The sequence below is a fragment of the Bos javanicus genome, chromosome 3 (genome assembly GCF_032452875.1).
Source record: "Bos javanicus breed banteng chromosome 3, ARS-OSU_banteng_1.0, whole genome shotgun sequence".
Lineage (NCBI taxonomy): Eukaryota > Metazoa > Chordata > Mammalia > Artiodactyla > Bovidae > Bos > Bos javanicus.
In genome coordinates this window covers 818,383-836,098 of record NC_083870.1, presented here as the reverse complement: position 1 = coordinate 836,098, position 17,716 = coordinate 818,383, and the positions used below count along the sequence as shown (strand labels likewise).

Here is a 17,716-nt window from a genome sequence, read left to right as displayed (position 1 = left end):
TAAGGTAGTAAGCAGTGTTTAAATCTGACTCAGAGTATTGGGTTTAGTTCTACTCACTTCATTTGAAGTTCATGGACTATGAAATTTGAGGAATGATGGGAGACATTGGAAACATTGTCAGGAGATGACACTTGGGTGAAAATGGTCATTGCCTTTGGATGTTTAAACTGAACTGTGAAAGGTGTGGGGTAACCTGGAGATATATGTGCAAAGTCTAATTAGACCCCTGAATTTATCAAAAGAATTCCCCTACTTTCTCCCTCAGGTAGAGATGGGATTTGGTTAAACAAGAATGAAGTGCATGGGAAGGTTGAAGAAGGAAAGGAAAGTTGGTGTTGGTCAGTGGAGGGAGCTAGTTTATCAGAGAATAGGTAACCATAAGTAGTATGATTTCTATAGGAATGGATGCTCTGAAGAGGCTTCCGCAGAGGTGCTGAGCAGTCATGAGCAGAGTTAGGACTGAACAGCACTGAGCAGGGTGTAGCTCCTACCCCATTCATTGACTATCTCAACTTTACTCTCTTTGGCTGTCACTTGTAAGAATGTCAGTTTTAATAAGTAACAATATAGGACATCCAGTTAAATTTGAATTTTAAAGAGACAGTGAATACTTTTTTTAGTATAAATGTATCTCAGATTGCTTGCTACCTACAAGCCTCTTCAATCTTGGCAATACTACACCCTCTTCCTATGTACAGTACAGACTGTTTTGCTTTAAACTCTAAAACTAAAATGGGTTAGATTTATTTTTTGCTTTGAAAGGATCAAGTAGGATCAATGGCTAGCAATCCCTGGGAGGCAAATTTAACATTGTACCTGGTTAGTCTTAGTATTGGAATATTGGAGTGAGAGACGTATGTCTGCAAGGTTGTAGAGGTGATTCTTGTCTTTAGTGGAAAGATGAATTACATATATATATTTAATTGTAGTATTTACAATGTTTCAGATGTGTATTGTTTTAAACAAGGTGATTTGAGGATTTGGACAGATTTTTCTAAGTTTATGATTATCAGGTAAGGAAAGTCGGTGCATTTGGAGATCAAGATAACAAATATAGAAGGGAAACTAGAATAATAAAATTATCTGTTAATGGACTGAAGAGGCAAAGACATCTAAAATGAATACCTGAGCTTTTCTGTTTTAGAAGACTTACTTTTTCTGCTTTAAGTTCTGCAACATCAGAAAATGATTACTGTCACGGCATTTTATTTTTCCAGCCATGCCACACTGCCTGTGAGATCTTGGTTCCCTGGCCAGGGATTGAACCCATGCCCCCTGAAGTGAAAGCATGGAATTTTAACCACGGGACCACCAGGGAAGTCCCTATTAAGGCCTTTTTATGAAGGCAATGGCACCCCACTCCAGTACTCTTGCCTGGAAAATCCCATGGACGGAGGAGCCTGGTGGGCTGCAGTCCATGGGGTCGCTAAGAGTCAGGCACGACTAAGTGATTTCACTTTCACTTTTCACTTCCATGCATTGGAGAAGGAAATGGCAACCCACTCCAGTGTTCTTGCCTGGAGAATCCCAGGGAAGGGGGAGCCTCGTGGGCTGCCGTCTATGGGGTCGCACAGAGTCGGACACGACTGAAGTGACTTAGCAGCAGCAGCAGCATTCTTTCTAGAATACCGTGGTACATCCCATTTTATGACACTTTGGGGATGTTTATAACCTAGAGAAAATATTTAATTTTAGAGCACTTTCAATGTCTACAGAGGTACCCTCATCAATTATTTGTCCAGTTAAATCAAGAATAGAGCTTGAACAGAGTGTGGCCACTGAGAAAGCATGAAAGCGTCTAGGAATGAGGATATCTGACAGAGTGAAAGAGCAAGGCCTCGATGACATACCAAGACAGATTTTCCTGAATGAAGAAGAGTGTGTATCCAATTTTAATTTGCTTAAAGAAAACTCAGCAATACCCTCAAAGGAAAATGAAGCTAAAGATCAATTATATCCATTATTGTTTCTCTAAATATATAATAGATTTTAGTTTCCACCCCATTTTTCATCAATATGTAAAATCAGATTTTACAAGAATCCAAAGGAGATACTCTGAACATAAAGGGATAATGTTATCTGTCAAGAAAGCTTGCCAGACCACTCTAGTCAAGGCAATTTTTCCTCTAAGCTATGAGGGCATTTAGTGTCTATAAATTTAAGTGCCTTATTATCTATTTTTAAAATCCTTGGTTATCTTTTGATCTGTTTATGTCTTCTCTGAATTGAAGCTTCTCTGTTTTAGAGATCACATTCAATGTATAAGTGTGTTTCCTCCACAACATCTTTCTAGAGCTCCTTCACATGGTAGGCATTTGCTATTTGATGACTGATAAGGGTATCATTTGAGAAGTTGCAGGAGAGAGGTAAATAGATAGTAATCTAGAAAAATAGAACATCTAGGATAAATAGGATGAGGTAACACTGAAACGTTCAAACTTCTAATCTCACTTAAAGGATTGACGCAGATATATTCAAGATGAACTTCCATTCCTAGCCCAAGGCTTCCCCACTTTGCTTAAGCTCCCAAACCTACTTCCCCAAGGGTAGCCCTCAACTTAGCTCTGCAACCACTGTTTCTACTCCTACAGTCACATACCTCTTCTTTCTCCAAGGCTGAGGAAAATCAGGGCCTAGATTAGAGACCAGATCTTTCAGGATCTAGTCAGGAGTGCAGAAGACAGGAAAAGAGCCTGGATGACATTATTCAGAAGACAGCAGAAGTGCCGTGTCTGTCTAAAGCTGACCATAAAATGACAGTTTTCTCTAAAAGCCGTTCTCCTGGCCACACCCTCATCAGTAGCTCATTGTTTCACGGGCACGGACTGTGCTTCTGATTGGCTGGCACTGCCATCCCCTCCCCCCACCAGCCCCAGTGGCCCATGGCTCACAGAAGGATGGGTTCAGGGTCCCTAGATGGAGATTTGGGGCAAGGGTCAGAGAGACTGCTATGACCCCAAAGTAGTCCTGACTATGTGGAGGGTGGTTGAACTTAGGCAATAGTTGGCAGGTGATTATAAAGACAAGTTTTTCCTGAGTAAACACCCATTTTTGGTTAATAATGATTGTGACTTCTACCAGAACTATTAAATTTACACTACAATACTTATCTTCAGAGATTTTTGTGAAGTAAATTTTTGACCTGTCTTTTCTGACTGGTCAAGCCCATCATTCAGCTCATTTAAGTCGCTCAATCGTGTGCGACTCTTTGCAACCCCATGCACCGCAGTATGCCAGGCTTCCCTGTCCATCACCAACTTGCAGAGCTTACTCAAACTCATGTCCATAGAGCTGGTGATGCCATCCAACAATCTCATCCTCTGTTGTCCCCTTCTCCTTCTGCCTTCAATCTTTCCCAGCATCAGGGTCTTTTCCAATGAGTCAGTTCTCTGCATTAGGTGGCCAGAGTAATGAAGCTTCAGCTTCAGCATCAGTCCTTTCAGTGAGTATTCAGGATTGATTTTCTTTAGGAGTGACTGGTTGGATCTCCTTGCAGCCCAAGGGACTCTAAAGAGTCCAACACCAGAATTCAAAAGCATCAATTCTTCGGTGCTCAACTTTCCTTATAGTCCAACTCTCTCATCCATACATAACTACTGGAAAAAACCATAGCTTTGATGACACGGACCTTTGTTGGCAAAGTAATGTCTCTGCTTTTTAATACGCTATCTAGGTTGCTCATAGCTTTACTTCCAAAGAGTAATTTCATGGCTGCAGTCACCATCTGCAGTGATTTTGGAGCCCAGGAAAATAAAGCCTCTCACTGTTTCCATTGTTTCCCCATCTATTTGCCATGAAGTGATGGGACTGGATGCTATGGCCTTAGTTTTTTGAACATTGAGTTTTTAAGCCAACTTTTTCACTCTCCACTTTCACTTTCATCAAGAGGCTCTTTAGTTCTTCTTCCCTTTCTGCCATAAGGGTGGTTTCTGAGGTTATTGATATTTCTCCCAGCAATCTTGATTCCAGCTTGTGCTTCATCCCACCCAGCATTTCGTATAATGTACTCTGCATTTAAGTTAAATGAGCAGGGTGACAATATACAGCCTTGATGTACTGCTTTGGTGATTTGGAACCAGTCTGTTGTTTCATGTCCAGTTCTAACTGTTGCTTCTTGACCAGCATACAGATTTCTCAGGAGGCAGGTCAGGTGGTCTGGTATTCCCATCTCTAAAAAATTTTCCATTTTGTTATGATCCACATAGTCAAAGGCTTTGGCATAGTCAATAAAGCAGAAATAGGTGTTTTTCCGGAACTCTCTTGCTTGTTCGATGATCCAACGGATGTTGGCAATTTGATCTCTGGTTCTTTTGTCTTTTCTAAATCCAGCTTGAACATTTGGAAGTTCATGGTTCATGTACTGTTGAAGCCTTGCTTGGAGAATTTTGAGCATCACTTTGCTAGTGTGTGAAATGAGTGCAGTTGTGCGGTAGTTTGAGCATTCTTTGGCATTGTCTTTCTTTGGGATTGGAATGAAAACTGACCTTTTCCAGTCCTGTGGCCACTGCTGAGTTTTCCAAATTTGCTGGCATATTGAGTGCAGCACTTGCACAGCATCAACTTTTAGGATTTGAAATAGCTCAACTGGAATTTCATTACCTCCACTAGCTTTGTTTGTAGTGATGCTTCCTAAGGTCCACTTGACTTCCCATTCCAGGATGTCTGGCTCTAGGTGAGTAATCACATCATCGTGGTTATCTGGGTCATGAAGATCTTTTTTGTATAGTTCTGTGTATTCTTGCCAACTCTTCTTAATATTGTCTGCTTCTGTTAGGTCCGTACCGTTTCTGTCCTTTATTGTGCCCATCTTTGCAATGAAATATTCCCTTGGTATCTCTAATTTTCTTGAAGAGAATTCTAGTCTTTCACATTCTTATTTTCCTCTATTTCTTTGCACTGATCATTGAGAAAAGCTTTCTTATATCTCCTTGCATTCAAATGGGCATATCTTTCCCTTTTCCCTTTTGCCGTTAGCTTCTCTTCTTTTCTCAGCTATTTGTAAGGCCTCCTCAGACAACCATTTTGCCTTTTTGCATTTCTTTTTCTTGGGGATGGTCTTGGTTATTGCCTCCTGTACAATGTCATGAACTTCTGTCCATAGTTCTTCAGGCACTCCGTCTATCAGATCTAATCCCTTGAATCCATTTGTCACTTCCACTGTAACTTCCACTGTAATGCTGTATGGATTTGATTTAGGTCATACCTGAAAGGTCTAGTGGTTTGGTTTTCTCTACTTTCTTCAATGTAAGTCTGAATTTTACAATAAGGAGTTTATGATCTGAGCCACACTCAGCTCCCAGTCTTATTTTTGCTGACTGTATAGAAATTCACCATCTTTGGCTGCAAAGAATATAATCAGTCTGATTTCAGTATTGACCATCTGGTGATGTCCATGTGTAGAGTCATCTCTTGTGTTGTTGGAGAGGGTGTTTGCTATGACAGGTGCATTCTCTTGGCCAAACTCTGTTAGTCTTTGCCCTGCTTCATTTTGTACTCCACGCCAAACTTGCCTGTTACTCTAGGTATCTCTTGACTTCCTACTTTTGCATTCCAGTCCCCTATAATGAAAAGGACATCTTTTTGGGGTGTTAGTTCTAGAAGGCCTTGCAGATCTTCACAGAACTGTTCAACTTCAGCTTCTTCAGCATTACTGGTTGGGGCATAGACTTGGATTACTGTGATATTGAATGGTTTGCTTTGGATATGAACAGAGATCATTCTGTTGTTTTTGAGGTTTCATCCAAGTACTGCATTTCAGACTCTTTTGTTGACTATGAGGGTACTCCATTTCTTCTAAAGGATTCTTGCCCACAGTAGTAGAAAAAATGGTCATCTGAGTTAAATTCACCCATTCCAGTCCATTTTAATTCACTGATTCCTAAAATGTCGATGTTCACTCTTGCCATCTCCTATTTGACCACTTCCAATTTACCTTGATTCATGGACTTAACATTCCAGGTTCCTATGCAATATTGCTCTTTACAGCATCGGACCTTGCTTCTATCACCAGTCACATCCACAACTGGGTGTTGTTTTCACTTTGGCTCCGTCTCTTCATTCTTTCTGGAGTTATTTCTCCACTTATCTCCAGTAGGATATTGGGCACCTACTGACCTGGAGAGTTCATCTTTCAATGTCCTATCTTTTAGATTCACCACAGAATTCAAATTCTGAATTAAGAATTCAAATTCAAATAGATCAAATTCACCACAGAGATAACTTATAACCCAATGTGGCACTGGATTTGAGTTTCTTCATTCCATGGACACTGGTAAAATATATATTAAGTGGGTGGCATATTTTCTAACAGCATAAATCAATTTTGATTTTCTAGCTGTTCTTATGTATGTCACAACTACAATTGCTACTTAGTGACACATTTGTAAAAATCTGAATTTTAAAAAGTTGAACTGAATAATAAGCCAACATTCTCAAATAAAGCCCAGCTCTATAGTGAAATTTATTGTGTGTTTCAAAATGTTGTAAAATGCAGTTGTATTAAGGGAGGAGAAAAAGAAACTCATTTAATTATGTTTGCTGACTGAATTTTCTAGTATTGTAGAAACTGGTCTTAACAAAATTATAATCATACCTCATATAATTAAACAGACTCCTTAGGGTGAAAGCCAGTCCTAATAAGTACCAGTGCTTTCTGTTTCATTATATAAACAAGCTCCAACAGAAACTGGTTTTAATGAGAGCAACTTGGACTTTGAGGGCAATCCTTGTTATGATTCAACCTTTCACTGCCATAACAACTTAAAAAACAATCTGTTTACTATGGAGAAACAACAGTATTGATGTATTTTGGATCAATGTTTCTTTGAAATGAATGCCAAGCCACAAAACACCTTAGATTAAGAGTTAATCTCTTACTGAGCCTCTCTACCCGACCTCTTCCCCTGGAGGAGGAAATGGCAACTCACTCCAGTATTTCTTGCCTGGAAAATCCCATGGACAGAGGAGCCTTGCAGGCTATAGTCCATGGGGTCACAAAGAGTTGGACATGACTTAGCAACTGAACAATGCATGGTATCCCACCTCTAGCCTACCACCCCAAGCAGTGAAAGTCTCAAGAATTTCAACAGTTATTGCCTCAGAAGGTGTGCAAATAGGTAAACTATATCCTTTTTACAGCTAAATTAAAACTCTTTGTTTAATAAAGTACTTCTGGGATCTTGTTTTGGTTCTATTGTCAATTAATAAGCTTACCATTTCCTGAAATTTTCTACATTTTATTTAACACCCATCACACACCAGAAAGTGAAAGTGTTAGTTGCTCAGTCATGCTTACTGTATACAACCCCACCAGGCTCCTCTGTCCATGGAATTCTCCAGGCAAGAAAATGGGTGGGTAGCCATTTCTTCCTCCATGGGATCTTCCTGACTCAGGGATCGAATGCTGGTCTCCTGCATTGCAAGTGAACTCTTAAGTGTCTGAGCCACAAGGGAAGCCCATCACACACCAGGCATTGTATTAAAACATTTTCTCAGTTATCTCTATGACAATCCCATGGAGTACTATATTTTCCCCATTTTAATCTTGAAAATACTAAAACCCAGAAACAAACATTACATCTCACAGTTATGTAAGGGTTTCCCCAGTGGCTCAGGGTAAAGAATCTATCTGCCTGCAATGAAAGAGCCATAGGAGATGCAAGTTTGATCCCTGGGTCAGGAAGACCCCCTGAAGGAAATGGCAACCCACTCCAGTATTCTTGCCAGGATAATACCATAGACAGAAGGAGACTGGTGAGCTATATTACGTGGGGTCACAAACACATAGGACTGAGTACGCATGCACAGTTGATATGTGGCAGAGTTGGGTTGAAACACAGGCCCACCAGACCTTGCCTTGGGAAAACATACTTAATGAAGTGATCAATAAGGATTTGTTAAAAAATTTTGATATAGAATTAAAGTCAACTAGACTGATTGATTTTTACCACTGTGAAATGCTCTTTCATGAAGTTTAGCAGCTATATTAGTAAGGACTTCTACTATACAGTTTCTTTTTTCTAAATTTTTGAGAGTAGTTGTGACATGGATCCTTGGAAGCTTTTGATTGGATACATATGTCAGCTACAAACTGGCACTTGCCATGAGCATTTGCTAATGACTAAACAACAACAACAACAATGGTATTTGCTGCCTGCCACTATTTGCTGTTTGCTTCAGCACAGAGACTGAACCCTGTACTGCTGCATCTTCTGACCTTCAACATCCCCTGAAGAAGTTCAGGGTGAAGTGAGGCACTCTGTCCTCCAGGGAATCTGGTGGGAAGGTCTTTAGATAGTTGGATATTTTTATGCACAGATTATATGACGTGTATCTCTGCATCTCCTCATGTCTGGAAAAGCACTAAATCTGTTCATGGTGACATCAGATCCTCATGACTTGGAGAAAACTTCTTGTAAAGTAAGCTCTTGATTGCACTGAAATTGCCCTTCACCCAAACCTTATATATTGACCTTCCCCTACTACTTCTTTGGAGCAGTCTCTCAGAGGTATCTGAGGTGCTGCCTACTGGGTTGCAGTCCTCATTTCACCCTCAACAAAACTCAACTTGCAACTCTCAAGTTGTGCACCTTTTTTAGTTGACACGTAAGAATCTTTACGATTTTGGGGAAACAGACTCTTGCAGGGTACAAACAAAACATTATGTGCACCAGGACCCAGGAAAAAGGAGCAGTTGCCCCACAAGAGACTGAGCCAGACTTGCCTGTGGGTGTCCAAGAATCTCTGGTGGATGCGTGGGTTGACAGTGGCCTGCTGCGGGGTCAGAGGTATGGAATAAAACAGTGCTGGCATAAGTCCTTTTGAAGCACCATTACACCTACCATCTTTGCATGAAATGTTCCCTTGGTATCTCTAATTTTCTTGAAGAGATCTCTAGTCTTTCCCATTCCATTATTTTCCTCTATTTCTTTGCATTGACCACTCAGGAAGGTTTTCTTTTCTCTCCTTGCTATTCTTTGGAACTCTGCGTTCAAATGGGTATATTTTTCCTTTTATCCTTTGCCTTTAGCTTCTCTTCTTTTCTCAGCTATTTGTATAGCCTCCTCAGACAACCATTTTGCCTTTTTGCATTTCTTTTTCTTGGGGATGGTTTTGATCACTGCCTCTTGTGCAATATCATGAACCTATGTCCATACTTCTTCAGACACTCTATCAGATCTAATCCCTTGAATCTATTTGTCACCTCCACTGTATAATCATAAGGGATTTGATTCAAGTCATACCTGAATGGTCTAGTGGTTTTCTTCAGTTTAAGTCTGAATTTGGCAATAAGGAGTTCACGATCTAAGTCATAGTCAGCCCCCGGTCTGTTTTTGCTGACTGTATAGAGCTTCTCCATCTTTGGCTGCAAAGAATATAATCAATCTGTTTCAGTATTGACCATCTGGTGATGTCTATGTGTAGAGTCGTCTCTTGTGTTGTTGGAAGAGGGTGTTTGCTATGACAGGTACATTCTCTTGGCCAAACTCTGTTAGCCTTTGCCCTGCTTCATTTTGTACTCCAATGCCAAACTTGCCTGTTACTCCAGGTATCTCTTGACTTCCTACTTTTGCATTCCAGTCCCCTATAATGAAAAGGATATCTTTTTTGGGTGTTAGTTCTAGAAGGCCTTGTAGATCTTCTTAGAACTGTTCAACTTCAGCTTCTTCAGCATTACTGGTTGGGGCATAGACTTGGATTACTGTGATATTGAATGGTTTGCCTTGGAAATGAACAGAGATCATTCTGTCACTTTTGAGACTGCATTTAAGTACTGCATTCTGGACTCTTTTGTTTACTATGATGGCTATTCCATTTCTTCTAAGGGATTCTTGCCCACAGTAGTAGATAAAATGGTCATCTGAGTTAGATTCACCTATTCCAGTCCATTTTAGTTCGCTGATTCCTAGAATGTTGATGTTCACTCTTGCCATCTCCTGTTTGACCACTTTCAATTTGCCTTGATTCATGGATCTAACGTTCCAGGTTCCTATGCAATATTGCTCTTTACAGCATTGGAGTTTACTTCCATCACCAGTCACATCCACAACTGGGTCTTGTTTTCACTTTGGCTCTATCTCTTCATTCTTTCTGGAGCTATTTCTTCACTTATCTCCAGTAGCATATTGGGCACCTACCAACCTGGGGAGTTCATCTTTCAATGTCCTATTTTTTTGCCTGTTCATGGGGTTCACGAGGCAAGAATACTGAAGTGGTTTGCCATTCCCTTCTCCGGTGGACCACATTTTGTCAGACCTCTCCACCATGACCCATCTATCTTAGGTGGCCCTACACAGCATGGCTCATAGTTTCATTGAGTTACTGTGGAAAATTTTGAAAGAGATGGGAATACCAGATCACCTGATCTGCCTCTTGAGAAATCTGTATGCAGGTCAGGAAGCAACAGTTAGAACTGGACATGGAACAATAGACTGGTTCCAAATAGGAAAAGGAGTACGTCAAGGCTGTATATTGTCACCCTGCTTATTTAAGTTCTATGCAGAGTACATCATGAGAAACGCTGGACTGGAAGAAACACAAGCTGGGATCAAGATTGCCAGGAGAAATGTCAATAACCTCATATATGCAAATGACACCACCCTATGGCAGAAAGTGAAGAGGAACTAAAAAGCCTCTTGATGAAAGTGAAAATGGAGAGTGAAAAAGTTGACTTAAAGCTCAACATTCAGAAAACGAAGATCATGGCATCCAGTCCCATCATTTCATGGGAAATAGATGGGGAAAAAGTGGAAACAGTGTCAGACTTTATTTTTTTTGGCTCCAAAATCACTCCAGATGGTGATTGCAGCCATGAAATTAACAGACACTTACTCTTTGGAAGGAAAGTTATGACCAACCTAGACAGCATATTCAAAAGCAGAGACATTACTTTGCCAACAAAGGTCCATCTAGTCAAGGCTATGGTTTTTCCAGTCGTCATGTATGGATGTGAGAGTTGGACTGTGAAGAAGGCTGAGCACTGAAGAATTGGTGTTTTTGAACCGTGGTGTTGGAGAAGACTCTTGAGAGTCCCTTGGACTGCAGGGAGATCCAACCAGTCCATTCTGAAGGAGATCAGCCCTGGGATTTCTTTGGAAGGAATGATGCTGAAGCTGAAACTCCAGTACTTTGGCCACCTCATGCGAAGAGTTGACTCATTGGAAAAGACTCTGATGCTGGGAGGGATTGGGGGCAGGAGGAGAAGGGGATGACAGAGGATGAGATGGCTGGATGGCATCACTGACTCGATGGACAGGAGTCTGAGTGAACTCCGGGAGTTGATGATAGACAGGGAGGCCTCGCGTGCTGCGATTCATGGGGTCGCAGAGAGTCGGACACGACTGAATGACTGAACTGAACTGATGGTCCATGTAATCAAATTGGTTAATTTTCTGTGATTGTGTTTTTCAGTCTGTCCGCCCTCTGATGGAGAAGGATAAGAGGCTTATGGAAGCTTTCTGATGAGAGAGACTGACTGAGGGGGAAACTGGGTCTTGTTCTGATGGGCAGGGTCATGCTCAGTAAATCTTTAATCCAATTTTCTTTTGATGGGCAGGGCTGTGTTCCCTTCCTGTTGTTTGACCTCAGGCTAAGTTATGGTGGAGGTAATGAAGATAATGGAGACCTCCTTCAAAAGGTGCCATGCATGCACTGCTACTCTCAGTGCCCCCAATCCTGCAATAGGCTACCATCATCCCATGCCTCAGCTGGGGACTCCTGAAAACTCATGGACAAGACTGGGTCAACCTCTTGTGGGGTCACTGCTCCTTTCTCCTAGGTCCTGGTGCTCACAAGGTTCTGTTTGTGCCCTCCAAGAGTCTGTTTCTCCAGTCATGTGTAAGTTGGGAGTAATGGCGACCTCCTCCAAGAGGGCTTATGCCATACCCAGGTCAGTTGCACCCAGAGCCCCTGCCCCTGCAGCAGGCCACTGCTGACCTGTACCTTGGCAGGAGACACTCAAACACAATTCTGGCTAAGTTTCTGTGTGGTCTTTTTGTCCTGGTGCACACAAGTTTTCTTTAAGCCCTCTGAGCATCTGTGGCGGGCAAGTGGTTTGATTCTAAGAGTGATTTTGCCCTTCCTACCATCTTGCTGGGGCTTATCCTTTGCCTTTGGACATGGAGTATCTTTTTTTGGTGGGATCCAACATTCTCCAGTTGATGGTTGTTCAGCAGCGAGTTGAAGTTTTAGAGTTCATGCAGGATAAGACGAGCACATGTCCTTCTACTCTGTCATCTTATGCCACAAGAAAATTAAGAGATACCAAGGGAACATTTCATGCAAAGATGGGTAAAACAAAGGACAGAAATGGTATGGATCTAACAGAAGCAGAAGATATTAAGAAGAGGTGGCAAGAATACACAGAAGAACCATACAAAAAAGATATTAATGACCCAGATAACCACAATGGTGAGATCACTCACTTAGAGCCAGACATCCTGGAATGTAAAGTCATGTGGGCCTTAGGAGGCATCACTATGGACAAAGTTAGTGGAGGTAATGGAATTCCAGTTGAGCTATTTCAAATCCTAAAAGATGATGCTGTGACAGTGCTGCACTGCATATGTCAGCAAATTTGGAAAACTCAGCAGTGGCCACAGGACTGGAAAATGTGTTTTCTTTCCAATCCCAAAGAAAGGCAATGCCAAAGAATGTTCAGACTTCTGCACAATTGCATTCATCTCACAGGCTAGCAAAGTAATGCTCAAAATTCTCCATGACAGGCTTCAACAGTATGTGAATCTTGAACTTCCTGATGTTCAAGCTGGATACAGAAAAGGCAGAGGAACCAGAGATCAAGTTGCCAATATCTGCTGGATCATCAAACAAGCAAGAGAGTTCCAGAAAAAAACATCTATTTCTGTTTTATTGACTATGCCAAAGGCTTTGACTGTGTGCATATGAACAAACTGGAAAATTCTTCAAGAGATGGGACTGCCTCCTGACCTGCCTCCTGAGATATCTGTATGCAGGTCAAGAAGCAACAGTTAGAATGGGACATGGAACAACAGACTGGTTACAAATCAGGAAAGGAGTATATCAAGGCTGCATATTGTCACCTTGCTTATTTAACTTCTATGCAGAGTACATCATGCAAAATGCCAGGTTGGATGAAGCACAAGCTGGAATCAAGATTGCTGGGGGAAATATCAATAACCTCAGATAGGCAGATGATGCCGTCTTTTTGGCAGAAAGGGAAGAAGAACTAAAGAGCCTCTTGATGAAAGAGAATGAGAGTGAAAAAGTTGGCTTAAAACTCAACATTCAGAAAACTAAGACAATGGCATCCTGTCTCATCACTTCATGGCAAATAGATGGGGAAATAAAGGAAACAGTAACCAAATTTATTTTTTGTGGCTCCAAAATCACTGCAGATGGTGACTGCAGCCATGAAATTAAAAGATGCTTGCTCTTTAGAAGAAAAGTTATGACCAAGCTAGACAGCATATTAAAAAGCTGACACATTACTTTGCCAACAAAGGTCCATATAATCAAAGCTATGGTTTTCCAGTAGTCATGTACAGATGTGAGAGTTGGACTATAAAGAAAGCTGAATGCTGAAGAACTGATGCTTTTGAACAGTGGTGTTGGAGAAAACTCTTGAGAGTCCCTTGGACTGCGAGATCCAACCAGTCAATGCTAAAGGAAATCAGTACTGAATATTCATTGGAAGGCCTGATGATGAAGCTGAAATTTCCATACTTTAGCCACCTGATGTGAAGAGCTGACTCATTTGAAAAGACCCTGATTCTGGGAAAGATTGAAGGTGGGAGGAGATGGGGACGACTGAAGATGATATGGTTGGATGGCATCACCAACTCGATGGACATGAGGTTGAGTAAGCTCTGGGCGTTGGTGATGGACAGGGAAGCCTGGCATGCTATGGTCCATGGGTTCGCAAAGAGTCAGACAGGACTTAACTGAACTACCCCTATGATAGTTTGGCCTCAGGCCAAACAACAGGCAGGGAACAAAGCCTGGCTCATCAACAGAAATTTGGATTAAAGATTTACTAAGCAGGTCCTGCCCATCAGAACAAGACCCAGATTTACCCACAGCCAGTCCCTCCCATCGGGAAGCTTCCATAAGCCTCTTATGCTTATCTATCAGAGTGCAGACAGAATCAAAACGAAAATCACAGAAAACTAACCAAAATGAACATATGGATCACAGATTTGTCTAACTCAATGAAACTATGGGCCATGCCTGGTAGGGCCACCCAAGACAGATGGTTCATGGTGGAGATTTTGACAAAACATGGTCCACTGGAGAAGGGAACAGCAAACCACTTCAGAAATTGAGAACCTTGAGAACCCGATGGATAATGTGAAAATAGAAAAAAGATATGACATTGAAAGATGAACTCCCGAGGTTAGTAGGTGCCCAATATGCTACTGGAGAAGAGTGGAGAAAAAACTCCAAAAGAATGAAGAGATGGCGCCAAAGCGAAAAAAATGCCCAGTTGTGGATGTGACTGGTGATAGAAGCAGGTCCGATGCTGTAAAGAGCAATATTGCATAGGAACCTGGAATGTTAAGTCCATGAATCAAGGTAAATTGGAAGTGGTCAAACAGGAGATGGCTAGAGTGAAGACTGACATTTTAGGTATTAGTGAACTAAAATGGATCAGAATGGGCAAATTTAATTCAATGACCATTATATCTACTACCGTGGGTAAGAATCCCTTAGAAGAAATGGTGTACCCCTCATAGTCAACAAAAGAGCATTAAATGCAATACTTGGGTGAAAATCTCGTTTCCAAGGCAAACCATTCAATATCACAGTAATCCAAGTCTATGCCCCAACCAGAAACACTGAAGAAGCTGAAGTTGAATGGTTCTATGAAGACCTAGAAGACCTTCTAGAACTAAAGCCCCCAAAAATGTTCTTTTCATCACAGGAGACTGGAATGCAAAATGAAGCAGGGCAAAGGCTAACAGAGTTTTGCCAAGAGAATACTCTGGTCATAACAAACAGCCTCTTCCAATAACACAAGAGAAGACTACCTATGCACATCACCAGATGGTCAATACTGAAATCAGATTGATTCTGTTCTTTGCAGCCAAAGATGGAGTGCTATACAGTCAGCAAAAACAAGACTGGGAGCTGAGTGTGGCTAAGATCATAAACTCCTTATTGTAATATTCAGACTTAAATTGAACAAAGTATAGAAAACCACTCGATCATTCAAGTATGAGGTAAATCAAATCCCTGACGATTATAAAGTGGAAGTGACAAATAAAGATTCAAAGGATTAGATCTGATAGACAGAGTGCCTGAAGAATGATGGATGGGGGTTCATGACATTGTAAAGGTCGTGGTGATCAAAATCATTCTCAAGAAACAGAAGTTCAAAAAGGCAAAATAGTTGTCTGAGGAGGCCGTACAAATAGCTGAGGAAAGAAGAAAAGTGAAAGTAATAGGGAAAAGGAAAGATACATCCCCCTGAATGCAGAGATCCAAAGAACAGCAAGGAGAGATAAGAAAGCCTTCCTAAGTGATCACTGTAAAGAAACAGAGGAAAACAATAGAATGGGAAAGACTAGAGATCCCTTCAAGAAAATTACAGATACTAAGCGAACATTTCATGCAAAGATGGACACAATAGAGGACTGAAATGGTATGGAACCTAACAGAAGCAGAAGATATTAAGAGGAGGTGGCAAGAATACACAAAAGATCTATACAAAAAAAATTCTGATGATCCAGATATTCATGATGGTGTGATTACTCACCTAGAGCCAGACACCCTGGAGTGTGAAGTCAAGTGGGCCTTAGGAGGCATCACTACAAACATAGCTAGGGGAGGTAATGGAATTCCAGTTGAGCTATTTCAAATCCTAGAAGATGATGCTGTGAAAGTGCAGCACTCAATATGCCAGCAAATTTGGAAAACTCTGCAGTGGCCACAGGACTGGTTGGACTCAGTTCTCATTCCAACCCCAATGAAAGGAAATGCCAAAGAATGATCAAACTACTGCACAATTGCATTCATTTCACATGCTAGCAAAGTAATACTGAAAATTCTCCAAGCCAAGCTTCAACATTATGTGAACTGAGAACTTCTTGATGTTCAAGCTGGATATAGGAAAGGCAGAGGAACCCGAGATCAAGTTGCCAATATCTGGTGGATCAAAGAAAAAGCCTGAGAATTCCAGAAAAACATCTACTTCTGCTTTATTGACTATGCTAAAGCCTTTGGGTCGATCACAAGTGGTAAATTGTCTAAGAGATGGGAATAGCAGATCAACTTCCCTGCCTCCTGAGAAATCTGTATGCAGGTCAAGAGGCAACAGTTAGAACCAGACATAGAACAACAGTCTGGTTCCAAATTGGGAAAGGAGTGCATCAAGGCCGTAGATTGTCACCCTGTTTATTTAACTTAAATGCAGAGTACATCATGAGAAATACTGTACCTGGATGAAACACAAGTTGGAATCAAGATTGCCAGGAGAAATGTCAACAACTTCAGATATGCAGAAGACACCACCCTTATTGAAGAAAGTGAAGAGAAATTAAAGAGCCTCTTGATGAAAGTGAAAGAGGAGAGTGGAAGAGCTGGCTTAAAACTCAACATTCAAAAAATGAAGATCATGGCATCCAGTCCTATCACTTCATGGCAAATAGATGAGGAAACAGTGGAAATAGTGACAGACTCTTTTTTTCTTCGGCTTGAAAATCACTGGGGATGGAGACAGCAGGCATGAAGTTAAAAGATGCTTGCTCCTTGGAAGAAAAGCTATGACCAACCCAGACAGCATATTAAAAAGCAGAGACATTAGTTTGCTGACTAATATAGTCAAAGCTATGGTTTTTCCAGTGGTCATGTATGGATGTGAGAGTTGGACTATAAAGAAAGCTGAGTGCTGAAGAATTGATGCTTTTGAACTGTGGTGTTGGAGAAGACTCTCTAGAGTCCCTTGGACTGCAAGGAGCTCAAACCAGTCCATCCTAAGGGAAATTAGTCCTGAATATTCATTGGAAGGACAGATGCTGAAGCTGAAGCTCTAATACTTTAGCTACCTGATGTGAAGAACTGACTCAGAAAAGACACTCATGCTGGGAAAGATCGAAGGCAGGAGAATTGGACGATAGAGGATGAGATGGTTGGATGGCATCACCGACTCAATGGACATGAGTTTGCACAAGCTCTGGGAGTGGTGATGGATAGGGAAGCCTGATGTGCTGTAGTCCATGTGGTCACAAAGAGTTGGACGCTACTGAATGACTGAACTGAAGATTCAATAATGGAATGGATTAAAGTTTTTGGGTAGAAAAGAAGCATGATGAAGTCTGTCAGAATTTTTGAGAACGAAGAGTAAGTGATTGCTTCTAAATACTACAATAAATTTGACTGACAATTGGGTGTTAGAGAACCCATATAGGAAAGAGCAGGTTTTAATGAAAGGAAGTGAAATACCAATTCAATACATGCATTTTAATAAACTTTTTGTATCTAGGCCAATTTTCATAGTAAATTTTATGCTCAATGCTTAACCCTAGAAAACACGTGCACATGCGTGCACTCCTATGCCAAACAAATTTAACAGGGTGGCTTGAACAGAGGAAGCAGTAATAATTTGACCCTTCAGGACCTTTTGCTTGTGTCAAAATTTTTAATCCTTCCTCTTCAAGTATATAGAATGCTGAAAGGAGAAAAGATAAAATTTTCAGTTGTTAATTGCCAAGTTTTGTTTATAGTATATTATTATTATTAT

The 17,716-nt window shown here is 41.1% G+C and overlaps 1 protein-coding gene across 3 annotated transcripts in view; it reads right to left on the bottom strand.

The window, feature by feature from the left end:
- Positions 1–17,704, bottom strand: part of ADCY10 (adenylate cyclase 10) — a 105,656-nt gene extending 87,952 nt beyond the window's left edge. For all 3 annotated transcript variants that reach the window (XM_061399400.1, XM_061399399.1, XM_061399401.1), the window contains exon 1: positions 2,600–17,704. The gene's annotated coding sequence lies outside the window, so the exon portion shown is untranslated. The remainder of the gene's footprint in view (positions 1–2,599) is intronic.
- Positions 17,705–17,716: the final 12 nt, after the last annotated feature.